Genomic DNA, 21201 nt, shown 5'->3' with positions numbered 1-21201 from the left:
AGATTTTGTCTCATCCCCCAGACTCCTGCCTCCGTCTCTTCAATATTCGCCTCTCAACATCGATATATCGGGTCTTTCACGTAGTAAAACATCCCAAGGCAACTCAGTCACACTCTGTCCCAATCTCTCTGTATCTCTGTCTTTCTGTCTCTCTGTCTCATTCCCTGCCTCTCGCGCTCTCTCCGTGTCTCTCTCACTTATTCTCTGCTTCTGGATAAGGGAGAGAGAAAAGGAGAAGGAAAGAGATAGAGAGGGAGGGGGAAGAGATAGGGGGGGAGGGGAGTGAGAGGGGAAGGAGTGACAGAATAGGGGGAAGGGAAAAGAGGAAAATAAGCTTGTTGTTCCAGAGCGACCAGTTCCAACTGTCACAGGACAGAGAGTGGAGAGCACCAGTTCCCACTGTCACAGGACGGGAGAGTGGAGAGCACCAGTTCCCACTGTCACAGGACAGAGAGTGGAGAGCACCAGTTCCCACTGTCACAGGACAGAGAGTGGAGAGCACCAGTTCCCACTGTCACAGGACGGGAGAATGGAGAGCACCAGTTCCCACTGTCACAGGACAGAGAGTGGAGAGCACCAGTTCCCACTGTCACAGAACGGGAGAGTGGAGAGCACCAGTTCCCACTGTCACAGGACAGAGAATGGAGAGCACCAGTTCCAACTGTCACAGGACAGAGAGTGGAGAGCACCAGTTCCCACTGTCACAGGACAGAGAGTGGAGAGCACCAGTTCCCACTGTCACAGGACAGAGAGTGGAGAACACCAGTTCCCACTGTCACAGGACAGAGAGTGGAGAGCACCAGTTCCCACTGTCACAGGACAGAGAGTGGAGAACACCAGTTCCCACTGTCACAGGACAGAGAGTGGAGAACACCAGTTCCCACTGTCACAGGACAGAGAGTGGAGAGCACCAGTTCCCACTGTCACAGGACAGAGAGTGGAGAACACCAGTTCCCACTGTCACAAGACAGAGAGTGGAGAATACCAGTTCCCACTGTCACAGGACAGAGAGTGGAGAGCACCAGTTCCCACTGTCACAGGACAGAGAGTGGAGAACACCAGTTCCCACTGTCACAGGACGGGAGAGTGGAGAGCACCAGTTCCCACTGTCACAGGACAGAGACTGGAGAGCACCAGTTCCCACTGTCACAGGACGGGAGAGTGGAGAGCACCAGTTCCCACTCTCACAGGACAGAGAGTGGAGAACACCAGTTCCCACTGTCACAGGACGGGAGAGTGGAGAGCACCAGTTCCCACTGTCACAGGACAGAGAGTGGAGAACACCAGTTCCCACTGTCACAGGACAGAGAGTGGAGAGCACCAGTTCCCACTGTCACAGGACAGAGAGTGGAGAACACCAGTTCCCACTGTCACAGGACAGAGAGTGGAGAACACCAGTTCCCACTGTCATAGGACAGAGAGTGGAGAGCATCAGTTCCCACTGTCACAGGACAGAGAGTGGAGAGCACCAGCTCCCACTGTCACAGGACAGAGAGTGGAGAGCACCAGTTCCCACTGTCACAGGACAGAGAGTGGAGATAACCAGTTCCCACTGTCACAGGACAGAGAGTGGAGAGCACCAGTTCCCACTGTCACATGAACATCCGGTCGTGCCCGCAAAGGAAGTGGAGTGTGGGAAATTGCACGCTGCTTCCATTGAGGGGTGGTCAGGCCAATTCTGCGGCGGGAGCTAAAATTCACAGCCCCAGAAGGTTACCGCCCCCAAAGTGGGGGCCTGTGCGGGGAGGCAGAGGGAAGATGAATGGAGACTGGGTTGGGGGATTGAGGGGCAGGGGATAGGAGGGGCCACATTGCAGCGAAGGTCTGGTGGGGGGGGCAATGTGTGTTGGACGGTCGGGCCTGGGGGCTCTGTGCCTCGGTGCAGGGAGTTTTCGGGTTGACTGCGCAGATAGCGATTGGTGGATGTGGTGTGGTTGGCTTCGCGGGGGCTGGGTGCTCGACATCCAGGGGTGTTCGGCATTTGGGGAGGATTCTGACGGGATGGGCCGTGTTGGGGGAGGGGAGTGTACCACAGTTGGATGGGTCCCGAGCCGGGGGCAGGGTCGGGGGGCACGCTATTGGGATGGGGGTGGGCTGTTTGGGAGACACATCTTCACTCGGAGAGTTGTTGGTCTGTGGGGTTCTCTGCCGCAGAGAGTTGTTGATGCCAGTTCATTGGATATATTCAGGAGGGAGTTGGATGTGGTCCTTGCGGTCAGGGGAGGGTCAGGGGGTGATCAGCCAGGTATTTAAACACTAAACTAATTTTGAGTAGGCCCCAGCAAGATTTGGACCCATGACCTCTGATTTACTGGACCAGTGCTCGAACCCCTGAGCTATGGAACCACCTGCGCTAGGGCAGTCAGCGGAAGGAGCAGGAAAGAGAGGGGAAGGGTAAAGAGAGAGTGGAAGGAAGTGAGAGAGAGGGGGAAGGGGAAAGAGAGAGGAGGAAGAGGCGAGAGAGGGAGGGGATGGAGTGAGAGAGGGGAAGGAGAGAGAGAGAGGGGGAAGAGGAGACTGGGAAGAAGAGACAGTTGAAGGGGAGAGAGAGAGAGGGGAAGGGGAGCGGTTGATGCGAGTGAGGGAAAGGAGGGCGAGACAGGGAAAGTGGTAAAAAGAGTTGTGATGGTGAAGGGAAAAATCTGCAGGAAAGGGAGAAGAGAGAGAAAGGTATTTAAATACTGAGCTAAATTTGAGTAGGCCCCAGTGAGATCTGAACTCACGATCCCCGGTTTACTAGATCAGTGCTCTAACCCCTGAGCTATGGAACCACCTGTTCTGGTAAAGGCAGGGGCAGGAGCAGGAAAGAGAGGGACAGGGTGTTCTGTCTTGAATCAAGAGTCAGACGAGATACTGCAAGCTCAAAGTAATGTGTGACCTTAGTCCTTTATCACAGGTCTCCAGAGTGCCTCTCCAGCCTGTGAGGCTTCCTCAAGTACAGGTGCTCCCAAGGGATTGTGGGATCCCTTGGGACTCCAGGAGATAAGCCCTCTGGTGGCCAGACATGATAATTACAGGTTTACATTCGTAACAACACTTCCCCCCCGCCCCCTGCCCCAAAGTCAATAGTGTAACTATATACAATGTGAGTCGATCTGGGGCCTTCCTTGCCCTGGTTGATCGTCTCGGTGCAAATGCTGGTGTTGGTGAATCATTTGTTGGGCCCTCGCTGGGCTGCTGGGTGATGGGTTCTGCTTCGTGGTCAACCGCTGGGTCGGTTGCTACGTCTGTGTGTTGGACGGACGGTAGAGTCTGTTGTGGGTTGTTCTGGATAGTCTGTAAATCTCAGTTTGATTTGGTCCAAGTGTTTTCTGCAGGTGAGTCCATTTGCGAGTTTGACCACAAATACCTTGCTCCCTTCTTTGACCAAAACAGTGCCAGCAATCCACTTGGGACCTTGTCCATAGTTCAACACAAATACAGGATCGTTTACTTCAATTTCACGTGACACATTTGTGCGATCACGTTATGTATTCTGTTGAAGCCGCCTGCTCTCTACCTGTTCGTGTAGATCAGGGTGGACTAACGAGAGCCTTGTCTGAAGTGCCCTTTTCATCAGCAGTTCAGTGGAAGGGACCCCGGTAAGTGAGTGGGGTCTTGTGCGGTAACTGAGCAGGACTCGGGACAAGCGAGTCTGCAGTGAGCCTTCAGTTACCCTTTTCAAGCTCTGCTTGATTGTGTGAACTGCTCGTTCTGCCTGACCGTCGGACGCTGGCTTAAACGGGGCAGGCGTGACATGTTTGACCCCATTGCGGGTCATGAATTCCTTGAACTCGGCACCGGTAAAGCACGGCCCATTGTCGCTTACAAGGACATCAGGCAGGCCGTGCGTGGCAAACACGGCCCGTAGGCTTTCGATGGTGGCAGTGGACGTGCTTGCCGGCATTATCACACATTCGATCCATTTGGAGTACGTATCTACAACCACTAAAAACATTTTTCCCCAAGAATGGGCCTGCATAGTCGACATGAACCCCAGACCACGGTTTGGAGGGCCAAGACCATAAACTTAGGGACGCCTCCCTGGGTGCGTTGCTTAACTGGGAACATGTATTACAGTTGTGCACGCAGGACTCTAAGTCTGCATCGATACCGGGCCACCACCCGTGGGATCTGGCTATCGCTTTCATCATTACAATGCCTGGGTGGGTACTGTGGAGATCACGAATGAAAGTGCCCCTGCCCTTTTTTGGCATACCTACCCAAATGCCCCACAGGAGGCAATCTGCCTGTCTAAACATTTCATCTTTGTGTCGCTGGTATGGCTTTATTTCTTCGTTCATCTCTAACGGGACACTAGACCAACTCCCGTGGAGCACACGGCTTTTTACTGAGGACAGTAAGGGGCCCTGGCTCATCCAGGTTCTAATCTGTCGGGCGGTGACAGGTGATTGCTCACTCTCGAATGTTTCCATTACCATAACTAAATCTGCGGGCTGTGTCATCTCCACCCCGGTGGTGGGCAATGGCAGCCTACTGAGAGCATCGGCACAGTTTTCTGTGCCTGGCCTGTGGCGGATGGCGTAGTTGTATGTGGACAACGTGAGCGCCCATCTCTGGATGCGGGCCGATGCAGTCGTATTTATCCCCTAATTTTCAGAAAGGAGGGATATAAGTGGCTTGTGGTCGATTTCCATTTCGAATTTGAGCCCGAACAGATATTGATGCATTTTCTTTACCCCGTAAACACACGCTAATGCTTCTCTCTCGATCATACTGTAGGTCCTCTCGGCCTTAGACAGACTTCTGGTTGCATAAGCAGCCGGTTGCAATTTCCCAAATTGATTAGCTTGTTACAATACACACCCGACCCCGTACGACGACGCATCACATGCTCGTACCAAACGTTTACATGGATCGTACAACACAAGCAATTTGTTTGAACATGACAGCTTCCTAGCTTTCTCAAAGGCATTTTCTTGGCTTTTACCCCAGACCCATTCATCTCCCTTACGCAGTGGAGGGTGCAGGGGTTCTAACAATGTGCCGAGACCCGGTAAGAAGTTACCAACATAGTTCAGGAGTCCTAGAAACGACCGCAGCTCCGTCACATTCCGTGGTCTCGGTGCCTTCTCGATTGCCCCCGTCTTCGAATCGGTGGGCCTGATGCCGTCCGCCGCGATTCTTCTCCCCGGGAACTCCACTTCAGGCACCGGGAAAACGCACTGCGAGCATTTCAGCCCGAGCCCCACACGATTAAGCCGACTAAGGAGCTCCTCCACGTTCTGCAAATGCTCGACGGTGTCCCGACCTGTAACCAAGATGTCGTCCTGGAAGACCACGGTGCACGGGACCCACTTCAGCAAGCTTTCCATGTTCCTCTGGAATATCGCCGTGGCTGATCGAATCCCAAACGGGCATCTGTCGTAAACGAAAAGACCTTTGTGCGTGTTGAGGCAGGTGAGGCCTTTCGAAGATTCCACCAGCTCCTGCGTCATGTAGGCCGAGGTCAAGTCCGGCTTCGTGAATGTTTTCCCCCCCAACCAGCGTGACAAATAGGTCGTCTGCCTTTGGTAGCGGGTATTGATCCTGCAGGGAGAAACGATTGATAGTTACTTTGTAATCACCACAGATTCTGACGGTGCCGTCTCCCTTGAGGATTGGAACGATCGGACTGGCCCACTCATTGAATTCGATCGGCGAAATGATGTCCTCTCGTTGCAGCCTGTCCAGCTCAATGTCCACCCTCTCTCTCATCATGTAAGGTACCGCTCTCGCATTGTGATGGATGGGTCGCGCCCCCGGAATTAAATGGATCTGCACTTTTGCTCCTTGGAACTTCCCGACGCCTGGTTCGAACAGCGAGGGGAACTTGCTTAGGACCTGGGCACATGAGGTGTCGTCGACGGATGTATCTTTCCCAGCCAGCTCCTGCCGAACAGCGTGGGACCATCGCCCGGTACCACCCACAGTGGTAAATCGTGCACCGCTCCATCGTAGGAGACCTTTCCGGTAGCACTGCCGATTACGGGAATCAGTTCCTTTGTGTACGTTCTAAGTTTGGTTCGAATGGGAGTCAGGACTGGCCTTGAAGCCTTGTTGCACCACAACTTATCGAAAGTCTTTTTGCTCATTATGGACTGGCTCGCGCCCATGTCCAGCTCCATGGACACCGGGAGCCCATTTAATTCAACCTTCAGCATTATCGGGGGACACTTTGTGGTAAATGTGTGCACCCCATATACCTCTGCCTCCTCAGTCTGAGGCTCTGGTTCATCGTGTTCCACCGTGGATCTGTCCTGCTCTGCAACAAGGTGGTTTGCAGGATTAGCAGGGTTTGCAGCTCGCCTGCACATACATTAGAGGTGTCCCATTGTTCCACAGCCCTTGCAAACGTACCCTTTGAAGCGGTATGAATGGAATCGATGATCACCAAGATCACCACAACCTCTGTCGTCGAGCTACAGTACGCGGACGACGCCTGAATCTGTGCACATTCAGAGGCTGAACTCCAGGATATAGTAAATGTATTTACGGAGGCGTACGAAAGCACTGGCCTTACACTAAACATCCGTAAGACAAAGGTCCTCCACCAACCTGTCCTCGCCGCACAGCACTGCCCCCCAGTCAACAAGGTCCACGGCGTGGCCCTGGACAACGTGGACCATTTCCCTCCTCATTCTTCAAACACACAGCACTAACTGGGGAATAACCCACAGCCCAGGGCAGGTGGATCCATAGCTCAGGGGTTAGAGCACTGGTTTAGTAAACCAGGGGTTGTGGGTTCAGATCTCACTGGGGCCTACTCAAAATTAGCTCAGTATTTAAATTCACCGTCAATTAACAAAGGCTTTAATTATAAATATTGAACAGCTCCCAGACTGACCGTGGAATGATGGGCTTGTTCTTGACCACATTTAAAAAGTACTTGAAGTGCTGTAACCCACAGACCTCGAGCTGGAAAGTGGGATGAGGCTGGGTTGCTCTTGGCCGGTCGGCGTGGATACGATGGGCCGAATGGGATTCTGCCTCTCCCTTACTCTTTTTCCTTCTCACTCAATCTCTCAACCTGACTTTCTCTGTCTCTCTCACTCTTTGTCTCTAACATCATCAGCGTAGGTGTGATATATTCACAGGGCACAGCACACACAGCTTCCTAACATGGCGCGCAGCTCTCTCGGAAGTCTCCGGAAACCCGCCGAATTCTGTTTATTATTAACTCTGCACTTGCAGTACACAATACGTCCACATCCTCAATGTGGAGCTACAAACATTACAAGCTGACAGACATTGCAAGAGGCAGTCCCTCGGAATCGAGGAAGACTTGCTTTCTCTCTTAAAATGAGTTCCCCTTTATCCACCCTGTTGGTTACATCCTCAAAGAATTCCAGCAACTTAGTCAAACATGACTTCCCCTTCATAAATCCATGCTGACTCTGCCTGACCGAATTATGCTTTTCCCAATGGCCTGCTCCTGAAGGAGTGAGAGGAGAGAGGAGACTGCGAGGAGGAAAGATGGGCAGAGGAGAGAGAGGGAGGAAGGGGAAAGAGAAGTTAAGGGGAGAGAGGGAAGGAGTGAGAAAGAGAGGGGACGGAAAGTAAGAGCAAGGAGAAGGGAAGAGAGAGAGAGGGGGAGAATCTGAAAGGAAAGGGAAAAGAGAAAGAGACAGATATTTAGATACTGAGCTAATTTTGAGTAGGCCCCAGTGAGATTTGAACCCACGACCCCTGGTTTACTAGACCAGTGCTCTAACCCCTGAGCTATGGAGCCACCTACCCTGGGCTGTGGGTCATTCGCCAGTTAGTGCTGTGTGTTTGAAGAATGAGGAGGGGTCAATGAAACGCTCAGATTGTGTCTCATCCCCCAGACACTTGCCTCCGTCTCTTCTAATATTCGCCTCTCAACATCGATATATCGGGTCTTTCACATAGTAAAACATCCCAAGGCAACTCAGTCACACTCTGGCTCAATCTCTCTGTCTCACTTTCTCTATCTCTCTTTCTCTCTCAATCTCTCTGTCTCTCCATCTCCCTGTCTCTCTCATTCTCTGTCTGTTTCTTTGTCTCTCACTCTCTCTCTCTCTCTGAGTCTCTCTCACCTGTAAGGGTACACCTGTTTTTCTTGGAACAAGGCACAGGAAGAGACCACGGTAAAACTGTTTTAAAGTAAAAACGTTTGGACTACCTGGGAGGGGGAAGGCAAGTGGTGACACATCACCCATTAAAAGCAATGGTTGAGGTCAAGGACTGAACTTGGTTATACATACAGACAAAGAGATTGATACTGTCTATCCGGGGAGTCCCACAGTTGATTGGCCACAGGGGGTAACACAGTTCCCCCCAGAGACTACAGGTCTGCAAGAAAACAGGACTATAAAGGACCCAAGGAAAGGCACATTTTTGGATAACAGGGCATTAAGGATAAGGAGTTATCTTTTGCACTGTCGACTCCGTGTGCAAATTAGTAGCCAGTCAAACTCCTCAGCACAGCCAGTTAAACAAATCACTGCATCGATCCAGATGCATTCATCGGACACCAGCCCAGCAGGGAACTTATTCTTACTGTGGATATAAATATCACCATCATCGGCAGTCCCTCGGAATCGAGTAAGACTTGCTTCAACTCTAAAAGTGAGTTCTCAGGTGGTTGAACAGTCTAATACTGGAATTACCGTCCCTGTCACAGGTGGGACAGATAGTTGTTGAGGGAAGGGGAGGGTGGGACTGGTTTGCCGCACGCTCCTTCCGCTGCCTGCGCTTGGTTTCTGCACGCTCTCGGCGATGAGACTCGAGGTGCTCAGCGGCCTCCCGGATGCACTTCCTCCACTTCGGGCGGACTGGTCTTTGGCCCAGGGACTCCCAGGTGTCAGTGGGGATGTTGCATTTTATCAAGGGAGGCTTTGAGGGGTGTCCCTTGTAACGTTTCCTCTGCCCACCTTTGTCTCGCTTGCCGTGTGGGAGTTCCGATTCGAGCGCTTGCTTTGGGGAGTCTCGTGTCTGGGGACCATGCGGACAATGTGGCCCTGCCCAGCGGAGCTGGTCAAGCAGGAAGGAGCAGGAAGGTACACAAGCAGGAGGTAGAAAGATGAAGCAAAATGACAAACAGAGAGACAGAAGGAGACGAAGGAAGAGGTGCTGCAGAGAACAGATAGAAGGAGAACCGACCGGTCACGGAACCAACAACCACAAACCTACAATAACTACAGCCAGGAATGGCGATTGTATGTCTTCAGTCGATTTCTCTCAGCAGTCTAGTCCTGTAGTTTTTAGTCGGTTTTTTGTTGTGTAATAAAACGGACCCTGGGTTAAGCCTAAAATTTTGTTCCATGTGTTGTCCTCTCCCCACTAGAAGTTCCGAGGTCTAACAATCAGTGAACAACACACACCCCGACACACTCTCTCTCTGTCTCTCAAGGGGGAAGGGCAGAGAGAGAGAGGAGGGAGGGGAGAGAGAGGAAGAAAGGCCGAGGGTGAAAAGGGTAAAGGGAAAGTGAGAACGAGAGGGGACGGGGAGAGGGAGGGGGAATGGGAGAGAAAGAAAGAGAGAAAGAGGAGGAAAGGGAGAAAGGCAGAGAGGGTGGGTAGAGAAAGAGGGGGAAGGAAAGACAGAGGAAGTGGAGAGTGGGAAGGGTGAGAAAGACAGTGCAAGGGATGAACCGGGACTGGGAGAGAGAAAGGGGAAGGAGAGTGAATGGAACAAGAGAGAAATATAAAGGGTAGTGACGGGGAAGGTAGAGAGAGAGGAATCAAGAGCCTGCAGTTCCAGGGTCTGTCTTGGAGCTGTTTAATATTTATAATTAAAGTCCTTGTTAATTGGCAGTGTATTTAAATACTGAGCATCCCCAGTGAGATTTGAACCTACGACCCCTGGTTTACGAGACCCGTGCTCTAACCCCTGAGCTATGGAACCACCTGCCCTGGGATGTGGGTCATTCCCCAGTTAGTGCTGTGTGTTTGAAGAATGATGAGGGGTCAGTGAAACGCTCAGATTGTGTCTCATCCCCCAGACTCCTGCCTCCGTCTCTTCAATATTCGCCTCTCAACATCGATATATCGGGTCTTTCACGTAGTAAAACATCCCAAGGCAACTCAGTCACACTCTGTCCCAATCTCTGTGTCTCTCTGTCTCTCTCTCATTCTCTGCCTCTCTCTCTCTCGCCGTGTCTCCCTCACTTTTTCTCTGCTTCTGGATGGGGAAGGGGAGAGAGAAAAGGAGAGGGGAAGAGATAGAGGGGGAGGGGGGAGAGAGGGGAAGGAGTGAGAGAGATAGGGGAAAGGGGAAAGAGAAAAATGGAACCTGTTGTTCCAGGGTCGGTTTTGGAGCTGGTTAATATTTATAATTAAAGCCCTTGTTAATTGACCATGAATTTAAATACTGAGCTAATTTTGAGTAGGCCCTAGTGAGATTTGAACCCACAACTGCTGGTTTAACAAGACCATAGCTCTTTCCCCTGAGTTATGGAGCCACCTGCCTTGGCCTGCCTCTCTGTGTCTCTCTCTCTCGTTCTCTCTGTCTCTCACTTTCTCTCTGTCTCTCGAGAGGGAAGGGGAGAGAGGAGGAAAGGGAGAAAGAGAGGGGTTAAGGGAGAGAGGGAGGGGAGAGATAGAGGGGGAAGGCGAGAGAGAATGGTACGGTGAGGGAATGGGGGAAAGAGAGGGGGAAGGGAAACATAGAAACATAGACATAGAAACATAGAAACATAGAAACATAGCAGGAGTGGGCCATTCGGCCCTTCGAGCCTGCACCACCATTCAATGAGTTCATGGCTGATCATGCAACTTCAGTACCCCATTCCTGCTTTCTCACCATACCCCTTGATCCCCCTCGTAGTAAGGACTACATCTAACTCCTTTTTGAATATATTTAGTGAATTGGCCTCAACTACTTTCTGTGGTAGAGAATTCCACAGGTTCACCATTCTCTGGGTGAAGAAGTTTCTCCTCATCTCGGTCCTAAATGGCTTACCCCTTATCCTTAGACTATGACCCCTGGTTCTGGACTTCCCCAACATTGGGAACATTCTTCCTGCATCTAACCTGTCTAAACCCGTCAGAATTTTAAACGTTTCTATGAGGTCCCCTCTCATTCTTCTGAACTCCAGTGAATACAAGCCCAGTTGATCCAATATTTCTTGATATGTCAGTCCCGCCATCCCGGGAATCAGTCTGGTGAATCTTCGCTGCACTCCCTCAATAGCAAGAATGTCCTTCCTCAGGTTAGGAGACCAAAACTGTACACAATACTCCAGGTGTGGCCTCACCAAGGCCCTGTACAACTGCAGTAACACCTCCCTGCCCCTGTACTCAAATCCCCTCGCTATGAAGGCCAACATGCCATTTGCTTTCTTAACCGCCTGCTGTACCTGCATGCCAACCTTCAATGACTGATGTACCATGACACCCAGTTCTCGTTGCACCTGCCCTTTTCCTAATCTGTCACCATTCAGATAATAGTCTGTCTCTCTGTTTTTACCACCAAAGTGGATAACCTCACATTTATCCACATTATACTTCATCTGCCATGCATTTGCTCACTCACCTAACCTATCCAAGTCGCTCTGCAGCCTCATAGCATCCTCCTCGCAGCTCACACTGCCACCCAACTTAGTGTCATTCGCAAATTTGGAGATACGACATTTAAACCCCTGGTTTAAATCATTAATGTACAGTGTAAACAGCTGGGGCCCCAGCACAGAACCTTGCGGTACCCCACTAGTCACTGCCTGCCATTCTGAAAAGTACCCATTTACTCCTACTCTTTGCTTCCTGTCTGACAACCAGTTCTCAATCCACGTCAGCACACTACCCCCAATCTCATGTGCTTTAACTTTGCACATGGGACTGGGGTAGTGTGCTGAGAGCGGAAAGGGGAGATAGACAGAGAGGGGAGTGGAGAGTGAGAAGGGAGGGGTGAAGGGGAGAGCGAGAGGGGGTCGTGAGAGGGGAAGGAGTGACAGAGAGAGAGGGTGAAGAGAGAGTGAAGGGTAAGGAAGGGAGAGGGGAGAGAGAAGGAGGGGGTTGGAGAGAGATAGAGGTGGAAGGAAAGGGAGAGGAAGGGGAGGGGAGGAAGGGGGAGAGAAAGGGGGAGTGAGAAAGGGGGAAGGAGAGTGAGTGGAGGAGAGAGAGTGAGAGAGAGAGAGCGGGACACAGGAGAGACAGAGGAGGAAAGAAATGGAGCGGGGGAACGGGAGAGGATGGGTACAGAGGGACGGAAATAGAGAGGGGGAAGGGAAGAGAGAGGAAGTGGAGAGTGGGAAGGGAGGGCGAGAGATAGGGGACGGGGGGAAAGGGAGACAGGGAGAGGGGGGAAAGGGGGACAGGGAGAGGGGGGAAGGAGAGCGAGAGAAGAAAAATAAAAGGCAGTGATGGGGAAGGCAGAGAGAGAGATCAAGAGCCTGCAGTTTGAGGGTTGGTCTTGGAGCTGTTTAATATTTATAATTTAACCCCTTGTTAATTGATGGTGAATTTAAATACTGAGTGAACTTTGAGTAGGCCCCAGTCAAATTTGAACTCATAACTGCTGATTTACGAGAGCAGTGTTCTAACCCCTGAGCTATTGAGCCAGCTCCGCTGGGAAAGACCGGGGAAGGAGCAGGGAAGGGGAGAGAGAGAGAGGGATTGTTTCATCGCAACTTCTCGTCTTGCATTATCTCGGTAACGTTGACGGAAGGATGCGTTTGTCTGGTTGATCACCCAATGGGAAGGGGAGAGAGAGAGAGAAAGGACGCAGGGGAGAGAGAGGGAGAAGGTGAGAATCTGAAAGGAAAGAGAAAGGGAGAAGGTGAGGCAATAGGCAGGGAAAGCAGATGGAGAACAGTTTGTGATGGGGAAGTGGGAGAGAGTGTGTCAGAGAGACAAGCCTGCTGTTCCAGAGTCGGTCTTGGAGCTGGTTAATATTTATAATTAAACCCTTGTTAACTAACGGTGAATTTAAATATTAAGCTAATTTTGAGCAGGACCCAGCCTCGGGTTTACTGGACAAGTGCTCTAACCCATGAGCTATGGAGCCACTTGCGCTGGGTTTGCTCTCTGTGTCTCTTTCTCTCGTTCTCTCACTTTTTCTCTGTCTCTCGAGGGGGAAGGGGAGAGAGAGGGAGGAAGGTGAGAGCGATGGGGGAGGGGATAGAGAGAGGGGAAGGGAGGGAGAGAGGGAGGGGAAGGGGAGAGAGAGGGAGGAAGGTGAGAGCGATGGGGGAGGGGATAGAGAGAGGGGAAGGGGGGAGAGAGGGAGGGGAAGGGGAGAGAGAGGGGAAGGGGAGAGAGAGGGGAAGGGGAGAAAGTGGGGAAGGGGAGAAAGAAGGAATGGGAGTGAGAGGGGGAAGGGGAGAGAGAGGGGAAGGGGAGAGAGAGAGAGAGAGAGAGAGAGGGGAAGGGGAGAGAGAGGGGGAAGGGAAGAGAGAGAGGGGGAAGGGAGAGAGAGGGGGAATGGGGGAGAGAGAGGTGGAAGGGAGAGAGTGTGGGAAGGGGAGAGAGAGGGGGACGGGAGAGAGTGTGGGAAGGGGAGAGAGAGGGGGAAGGGGAGAGAGAGGGGAAGGGGAGAGAGAGGGGAAGGGGGGAGAGAGAGGGGGAAGGGGAGAGAGAGGGGAAGTGGGGAGAGAGAGGGGGAAGGGGAGAGAGAGAGGGGAAGGGGAGAGGGTGGGGAAGGGGAGAGCAATGGGAGGGGGAGAGAGAGAGGGAATTGGAGAGAGAGAGAGGGGAGAGGGGAAGGGGAGAGAGTGTGGGAAGGGGAGAGAGAGGGGGAAGGGGAGAGAGAGAGGAGAAGGGGAGAGAGAGGGCGAAGGGGAGAGAGAGGGGAAGGGGAGAGAGAGAGGGGAAGGGGAGAGAGAGGGGGAAGGGGAGAGACAGGGGGAAGGGGGGAGAGAGAGGGGGAAGGGGAGAGAGTGTGGGAAGGGGAGAGGGAGGGGGAAGGGGAGAGAGAGGGGAGAAGGGGAGAAGTGGAGAGAGAGGGCGAAGGGGAGAGAGAGGGGAAGGGGAGAAAGAGGGCGAAGGGGAGAGAGAGGAGGAAGGGGAGAGAGAGAGGGGGAAGGGGAGAGAGAGGGGGAAGGCGAGAGAGAGGGGGAAGGGGAGAGAGAGGAGAAGGGGAGAGAGAGCGAAGGGGAGAGAGAGGGGAACGAGAGAGGGGAAGGGGAGAGAGAGGGGAAGGAGAGAGAGGGGAGAGAGAGTGGAAGGAGTGGGAGAGAGGGCAAGGGGAGAGAGGGAGGGGAAGGGCGGGATTGTTTCATCGCGCCTTCTCGTCTCGCGCCATCTCGGTAACGTTGACGGAAGGGTGCGTTTGTCTGGTCGATCACCCCAATGGGAAGGGGAGAGAGAGTGTGGAAGGGAGGAAGGGGGACTGGGAGAGAGAAAGTGGAAGGACAGAGAAGAAGGATGGAGGGGAGAGAGAGGGAGAAGGGGAGAATCTGAAAGGAAAGCGAAGAGAGAGAGAGGGAGGGGAGAGAGGAGGAATGGGAAAGGGAGGGGGGAGAGGGAGAGTGAAAAGGAAGAGGTGGAAGGGGAGAGAGGGAGGAGAGAGTGGGTCGGGAGGGGAGAAAGGGAGAAAGGGAGAGAGGGGGAAGGGGAGAGAGGGTGAGGGGACGGAGTGGGAAGGAGGGAGAGGGGAATGAGTGAGAGACGGGGAAAGCGAGAAAGCAGGAATGAGGTACTGAAGTTACACGATCAGCCATGATCATATTGAATGGTGGTGCAGGCTCGAAGGGCCGAATGGCCTACTCCTGCACCTAGTTTCTATGTTTCTCTGATTCTATGTCCGTTGTACCCCGTAGGGGACCAAACCCGCACTGTGACTCTGGGAGGAGCTCCTCGGCCACAGGGAGAAGACGGTTGAGGAGGACTCTAGCGACGACTTTCCCAGGGGATGATAACAGGGTCGTCTTGGACCTGGCCTGGAGACGACGAAGGTTGAACAGGTTTCCACTGGTTCTGTAGTTTAGTTCCACTCCAGCGGGGAGCTTGTTGACTGTGAAGTGGAGCACGGCAGCGAGGAATATTGAGACCCACGGCAATGTGGGTTTGACTCTTAACTGCCCCTGTGAAACGGTCAAGTGAGGCCCTCAGTTGTGTTCAAGAAGGCTGCTCACCACGACCTTCTCCAGGGGCAATTAGGGATGGGCAATAAATGCCGGCCTTGCTATCGACGGCCATATCCTGCACCGAATCTAAAACAAATATCGGTGGCTCTCAGACTGGATATGAAGAAGACTCGGTTACAGACTGGTCACAGAAAGTGAAAGTGCTGTGGGCTGTATTTAAACTGTGAAGTGAGTCGGTTCCTGTTGATGGTGTCGGCCTGTCGCCGATTGACAGTGAGTTCAGGAACAGAAGCCAAAATTGAGTAGGCCCCAGTGAGATTTGAACTCACGACCCCTGGTTTACAAGACCAGTGCTCGAACCCCTGAGCTATGGAGCCACCTTTAACAGGAAAGGGAGAAGGCGAGAGATAATGGTATGGTGAGGGAGTGGGGCAAAGGGAGAGGGAAGGGGAGAGAGACAGTGAGGAAAGTGGAGAGTGAGAACGACAGAGGGGGGAGTGAAGGAGGCAAATGGACAGAGATCGAGGTGGAAGGACAGGGAGAGAGAAATGGGGAAGGAGAGAGAGCAAGGCACAGGAGAGACAGAGGAGGAAAGAAATGAAGTGGGGGAAAGGGAGAGAAGAACAATAGAAGGCAGTGAGAGAGATTGAGAGCCTGTAGTTTGAGGGTCAGTCTCAGAGCTGTTTAACATTTATGATTAAAGTCCTTGTTAATTGATGGTGAACTTAAATACTGAGCTAATTGTGAGGAGACCCCAGTGTGATTTGAACCCATGATCTCTGGTTTACTTGACCAGTGCTCTAACCCCTGAGTTATGGAGCCAGCTTCTCGAGACAAGTCAGGGGAAGGAGCAGGAAAGAGAGGGGAAGGGAAATGAGAGAGTGGAAGGAGTGAGAGAGAGGGGGAAGGGGAGAGAGTGGGGGAAGGGGAGAGAGTGGGGAAGAAATGAGAGAGAGGGGGAAGGGAAAAGAGAGAGAGAGAGGGGAGAGCGGGGGGATGGGAAAGAGAGGAGGGAGAGGAAGAGTGAAAAGGCTGAGGTGGAAGGGGAGAGAGGGAGGGGAGAGAGGGAGAAAGGGAGAGAGGGCGAAGGTGAGAGGGAGAAGCGAGGGAGGGGGAAGGGGGGAGAGGGGAATGAGTGAGAGACGGGGAAAGCGAGATAGCGGGAAAGGGAGAGAGGGGTAAAAAGATGTAGAACGGGTCGTGATGGGGAAGGGAGTGGGGGAAAGGGAGAGTGAAGGGAAGAGAGGGGAAGGGGAGGCAGGCAGAGAGGGAAGTGGAGAGTGAGAAGGCAGAGGGGAAGGGGAGAGTGAGAGGGGGTAGTGAGATGGAAAGGAGTGAGCGAGAGATGGGAAAAGGGAGAGAGGGGGAAGAGAGAGTGAAGGGGGACGAGAGAGAGAGGGGGAGGGGAAGGGAGAGAGAGGGCGGAGTGGAGAGAGAGAAGTGGAGAGAAGGGAGGGAGAGAGAGATGGGAGTGGCAGAGAGGGGAAAGCGGAGAGAGGGATAAGAGTGACAGAGAGAGGAGGGAAGGGAGAGAGAGGAGGAGGAATGAGAGAGTGAAGTGGAGAGAGGGGAGGTGAGAGAGAGATGGGAGTGGAGACAGAGAGGGAAGGGGAGAGTGAGAAGGCGCCATGAGAGGGAAAGGAGTGAGAGAGATGGGAAAAGGGAGAGGGGGGAAGAGAGAGTGAAGGGGAAGGGAGGGAGATAAAATAGCCCAAGGCAACTCAGTCACACTCTGGCTCAATCTCTCTCTGTCTCTCTCTCTCTCTCTCTCTCTCTCTCTATCTCTCTCTCTCTCTCGCTCACTCTCTCTGTCTCTCTCTCTCTCTCGCTCACTCTCTCTGTCTCTCTCTCATTCTCACTTTCTCTGTGTCACTCTCTCTCTCTGTATCTTTTTCACTTTCTTTCTGTCTCGTGAGTGGGAAGGGTAGAGGGAGAGAGAGGAGGGAGGGGAGATAGAGGGGAAGAAAGGCAGAGGGAGAGAGTGAAAATGGTAAAGGGAAAGTGAGAGCGAGAGGGGAATGGGGAGAGAGAGGGAAAGGGAGAGAGAGAGAGGGGAAAGGGAGAGAGAGATGGGGAGGGGAGCGAGAGATGGGAAGGGGAGAGAGAGAGGGGAAGGGGAGAGCGAGAGATGGGAAGGGGAGAGAGAGCGGGGCAGGGGAGAGAGAGAGAGGGGAAAGGGAGAGAGAGATGGGGAGGGGAGCGAGAGATGGGAAGGGGAGAGAGAGAGGGTAAGGGGAGAGAGAGAGAGGGGAAGGGGAGCGAGAGATGGGAAGGGGAGCGAGAGATGGGAAGGGGTGAGAGAGATGGGAAGGGGAGCGAGAGATGGGGAGGGGAGCGAGAGATGGGAAGGGGAGCGAGAGATGGGGAGGGGAGCGAGGGATGGGAAGGGGAGCGAGAGATGGGGAGGGGTGAGAGAGATGGGGAGGGGTGAGAGAGATGGGAAGGGGAGTGAGAGATGGAAAGGGGTGAGAGAGATGGGAAGGGGAGCGAGAGATGGGAAGGGGAGCGAGAAAGTTACAGTCAGAAGGGAAAAGGGAGAGAGTGAGCGGGAAGGAGAGAGAGAAGGAGAGAGGGATGGAGAGAGATAGAGGGGGAAGGAAAGGGAGAGGAAGGGGAGAGAGAGTGGGAAAGGGGGGAAGGGAGAGAGAAAGGGTGAAGGAGAGTGAGTGGAGGGGTGAGAGGGAGCGGTACACAGGGGAGACAGAGGAAGAAAGAAATGGAGTGGGGGAAAAGGGAGAGGATGGCCAGAAAGGGAAGGAAATAGAGAAGGGGAAGGTGAGAGAGAGGAAGTGGGGGGTGGGAAGGGAGAGAGAGAGGAGAAGGGGAGAAGAGGGAGTTGGAGAGAGAAAGGGGAAGGAGAGTGAGCGGAGGGGAGAGAGAGAGAAAAATAAAGGGAAATGATAGAGAGAGGAGGAAGGGAAGAGATAAATCGAGAGCCTGCAGTTCAAGGGTCGGTCTCAGAGCTTTTTGATATTTATAATTAACGCCCTTGTCAATTGATGGTGAATTTAAATACTGAGCTCAGTTTTAGTCGGGCCCTGCTCTGAGCTCTCTCTCTCTCGGGGGAAGGGGACAGAGAGAATGGCAGGGTGAGAGAGTGGGGGGAAGGGGAGAGCCTGTGGTGACAGGGTCAGTTTCATATTTACAAATAAAGCTCCTTGTTAATTTAAATACTGAGCTCATTTTGAGCAGGCCTCCTTGAGATTTGAACCCACAACCCCTGGTTTACGAGACCAGTGCTCTAACCCCTGAGCTATGGAACCACCAGCCCTGGGCTGTGGGTCATTCCCCAGTTAGTGCTGTGTGTTTGAAGAATGAGGAGGGGTCAGTGAAACGCTCAGATTGTGTCTCATCCCCCAGACTCCTGCCTCCGTCTCTTCAATATTCGCCTCTCAACATCGATATATCGTGTCTTTCACGTAGTAAAACATCCCAAGGCAACTCAGTCACACTCTGTCCCAATCTCTCTGTCTCTCTGTCTCATTCCCTGCCTCTCACTCTCTCTCCGTGTCTCTCTCACTTATTCTCTGCTTCTGGATGGGGAAAGGGAGAGAGAAAAGGAGAAGAAAAGAGATAGAGGGGGAGGGGGAAGAGATAGAGGGGGAGGGGAGCGAGAGGGGAAGGAGTGACAGAGATAGGGGAAGGGAAAAGAGGAAAATAAGCCTGTTGTTCCAGGGCACCAGTTCCCCCTGTCTCAGGACGGGAGAGTGGAGAGCACCAGTTCCCACTGTCACAGGACAGAGAGTGGAGAGCACCAGTTCCCACTGTCACAGGACAGAGAGTGGAGAGGACCAGTTCCCACTGTCACAGGACGGGAGAGTGGAGAGCACCAGTTCCCACTGTCACAGGACAGAGAGTGGAGAGGACCAGTTCCCACTGTCACAGGACAGAGAGTGGAGAACACCAGTTCCCACTGTCACAGGACAGAGAGTGGAGAGCACCAGTTCCCACTGTCACAGGACAGAGAGTGGAGAGCACCAGTTCCCACTGTCACAGGACGGGAGAGTGGAGAGCACCAGTTCCCACTGTCACAGGACAGAGAGTGGAGAACACCAGTTCCCACTGTCACAGGACAGAGATTGGAGAACACCAGTTCCCACTGTCACAGGACGGGAGAGTGGAGAGCACCAGTTCCCACTGTCACAGGACAGAGATTGGAGAACACCAGTTCCCACTGTCACAGGACAGAGAGTGGAGAACACCAGTTCCCACTGTCACAGGACAGAGATTGGAGAACACCAGTTCCCACTGTCACAGGACAGAGAGTGGAGAGCACCAGTTCCCACTGTCACAGGACAGAGATTGGAGAGCACCAGTTCCCACTGTCACAGGACAGAGAGTGGAGAGCACCAGTTCCCACTGTCACAGGACAGAGAGTGGAGAGCACCAGTGCCCACTGTCACAGGACGGGAGAGTGGAGAACACCAGTTCACACTGTGACAGGACAGAGAGTGGAGAGCACCAGTTCCAACTGTCACAGGACGGGAGAGTGGAGAGCACCAGTTCCCACTGCCACAGGACAGAGAGTGGAGAGCACCAGTTCCCACTGTCACAGGACAGAGAGTGGAGAGCACCAGTTCCCACTGTCACAGGACAGAGAGTGGAGAGCACCAGTTCCCACTGTCACAGGACCGAGAGTGGAGAACACCAGTTCCCACTGTCACAGGACAGAGAGTGGAGAACACCAGTTCCCACTGTCACAGGACAGAGACTGGAGAGCACCAGTTCCCACTGTCACAGGGCAGAGAGTGGAGAGCACCAGTTCCCACTGTCACAGGACAGAGAGTGGAGAACACCAGTTCCCACTGTCACAGGACGGGAGAGTGGAGAGCACCAGTTCCCACTGTCACAGGACAGAGAGTGGAGAGCACCAGTTCCCACTGTCACATGAACATCCGGTAGTGCCCACAAAGGAAGTGGAGTGTGGGAAATTGCACTCTGCTTCTATTGAGGGGTGGTTAGGCCAATTCTGCGTCGGGAGCAGGACTTCCACGCTGGGGTGGGCTAAAATTCCCAGCCCAAGAAGGTTACCACCCCCAAGGTTGGGGCCTGTGCTGGGCAATGAATGGAGAATGGGGCATGGGATTGAGGGGCCACATGCAGCAAAGGTGTGGGAGGGGCAGGGTGCAAAGTATGTTGGACGGTCGGGCCTGAGGGCTCTGTGCCTCGGTGCAGGGAGTGTTCGGGTTGACTGCGCAGATGGCAATTGGTGGATGTGGTGTGGTTGGCTTCGCGGGGGCTGGGTGCTCGACATCCAGGGGTGTTCAGCATTTGGGAAGGATTCTGACAGGACGGGCCGTGTTCGGTGCGGGAGGAGCGTTCCCAGTGTTGGATGGGTCCGGAGCCAGGGGCAGGGCACGCTCTTGGGATGGGGGTGGGCTGTTTGGGAGAGATGTCTTTATTCGGGGAGTTGTTGGCCTGTGGGGTTCCCTGCCGCGGAGAGTTATTGATGCCAGTTCATTGGATATGTTCAGGAGGGAGTTGGATGTGGTTCATTCGGTTGGGGAGGGTCGGGGGGTGATCAGTCAGGTATTTAAACACTAAACTAATTTTGAGTAGGCCTCAGCGAGATTTGAACCCATGACCTCTGATTTACTAAACCAGTGCTCGAACCCCTGAGCTATGGAACCATCTGCTCTGGGAAAGTCAGCGGAAGGAGCAGGAAAGAGAGGGGAAGGGTAAAGAGAGAGTGGAAGGAGTGAGAGAGAGGGGGAAGAGGAGACTGGGAAGAAGTGACAGTGGAAGGGGAGAGAGAGAGAGGGGAAGGGGAGAGAGAGAGTGGCAGGGGAGAAATGGGGAAGGAGAGCAGTTGATACGAGTGAGGGAAAGGAGGGTGAGACGGGGAAAGCGAAATAGCGGGAAAAAGAGCTGTGATGGGGAAGGGAAGAATCTGTAGGAAAGAGAGGTATTTAAATACTGAGCTAAATTTGAGTAGGCCCCAGTGAGATTTGAACTCACGACCCCTGGTGTACTAGACCAGTGCTCGAACCCCTGAGCTATGGAACCACCTGCTCTGGTAAAGGCAGGGGCAGGAGCAGGAAAGAGAGGGACAGGGAAAAGAGAGAGTGGAAGGTGTTCTGTCTTGAATCAAGAGTCAGACGAGATACTGCAAGCTCAAAGTGAGGTGTGACCTTAGTCCTTTATCACAGGTCTCCAGAGTGCCTCTCCAGCCTGTGAGGCTTCCTTAAGTACAGGTGCTCCCAAGGGATTGTGGGATCCCTTGGGACTCCAG

At 53.2% G+C, this 21201-nt stretch overlaps 3 non-coding genes across 3 annotated transcripts; all 3 read right to left on the bottom strand.

Annotated features, from left to right (window-relative positions):
• Window positions 1-7638: 7638 nt before the first annotated feature.
• Window positions 7639-7711, bottom strand: trnat-agu (transfer RNA threonine (anticodon AGU)). Its single transcript has one exon. It is a non-coding gene; the product is annotated as a tRNA-Thr (tRNA).
• Window positions 7712-15273: 7562 nt separating this feature from the next.
• On the bottom strand, window positions 15274-15346 carry trnat-ugu (transfer RNA threonine (anticodon UGU)). The gene has a single exon. It is a non-coding gene; the product is annotated as a tRNA-Thr (tRNA).
• Window positions 15347-20902: 5556 nt separating this feature from the next.
• On the bottom strand, window positions 20903-20975 carry trnat-agu (transfer RNA threonine (anticodon AGU)). Its single transcript has one exon. It is a non-coding gene; the product is annotated as a tRNA-Thr (tRNA).
• Window positions 20976-21201: the final 226 nt, after the last annotated feature.

The sequence above is a fragment of the Pristiophorus japonicus genome, unplaced genomic scaffold (assembly GCF_044704955.1).
Source record: "Pristiophorus japonicus isolate sPriJap1 unplaced genomic scaffold, sPriJap1.hap1 HAP1_SCAFFOLD_1027, whole genome shotgun sequence".
Taxonomy (NCBI): Eukaryota; Metazoa; Chordata; class Chondrichthyes; family Pristiophoridae; genus Pristiophorus; species Pristiophorus japonicus.
Note: the sequence above shows the minus strand (reverse complement) of the source record. Positions and strands in the feature narration are given on the sequence as shown.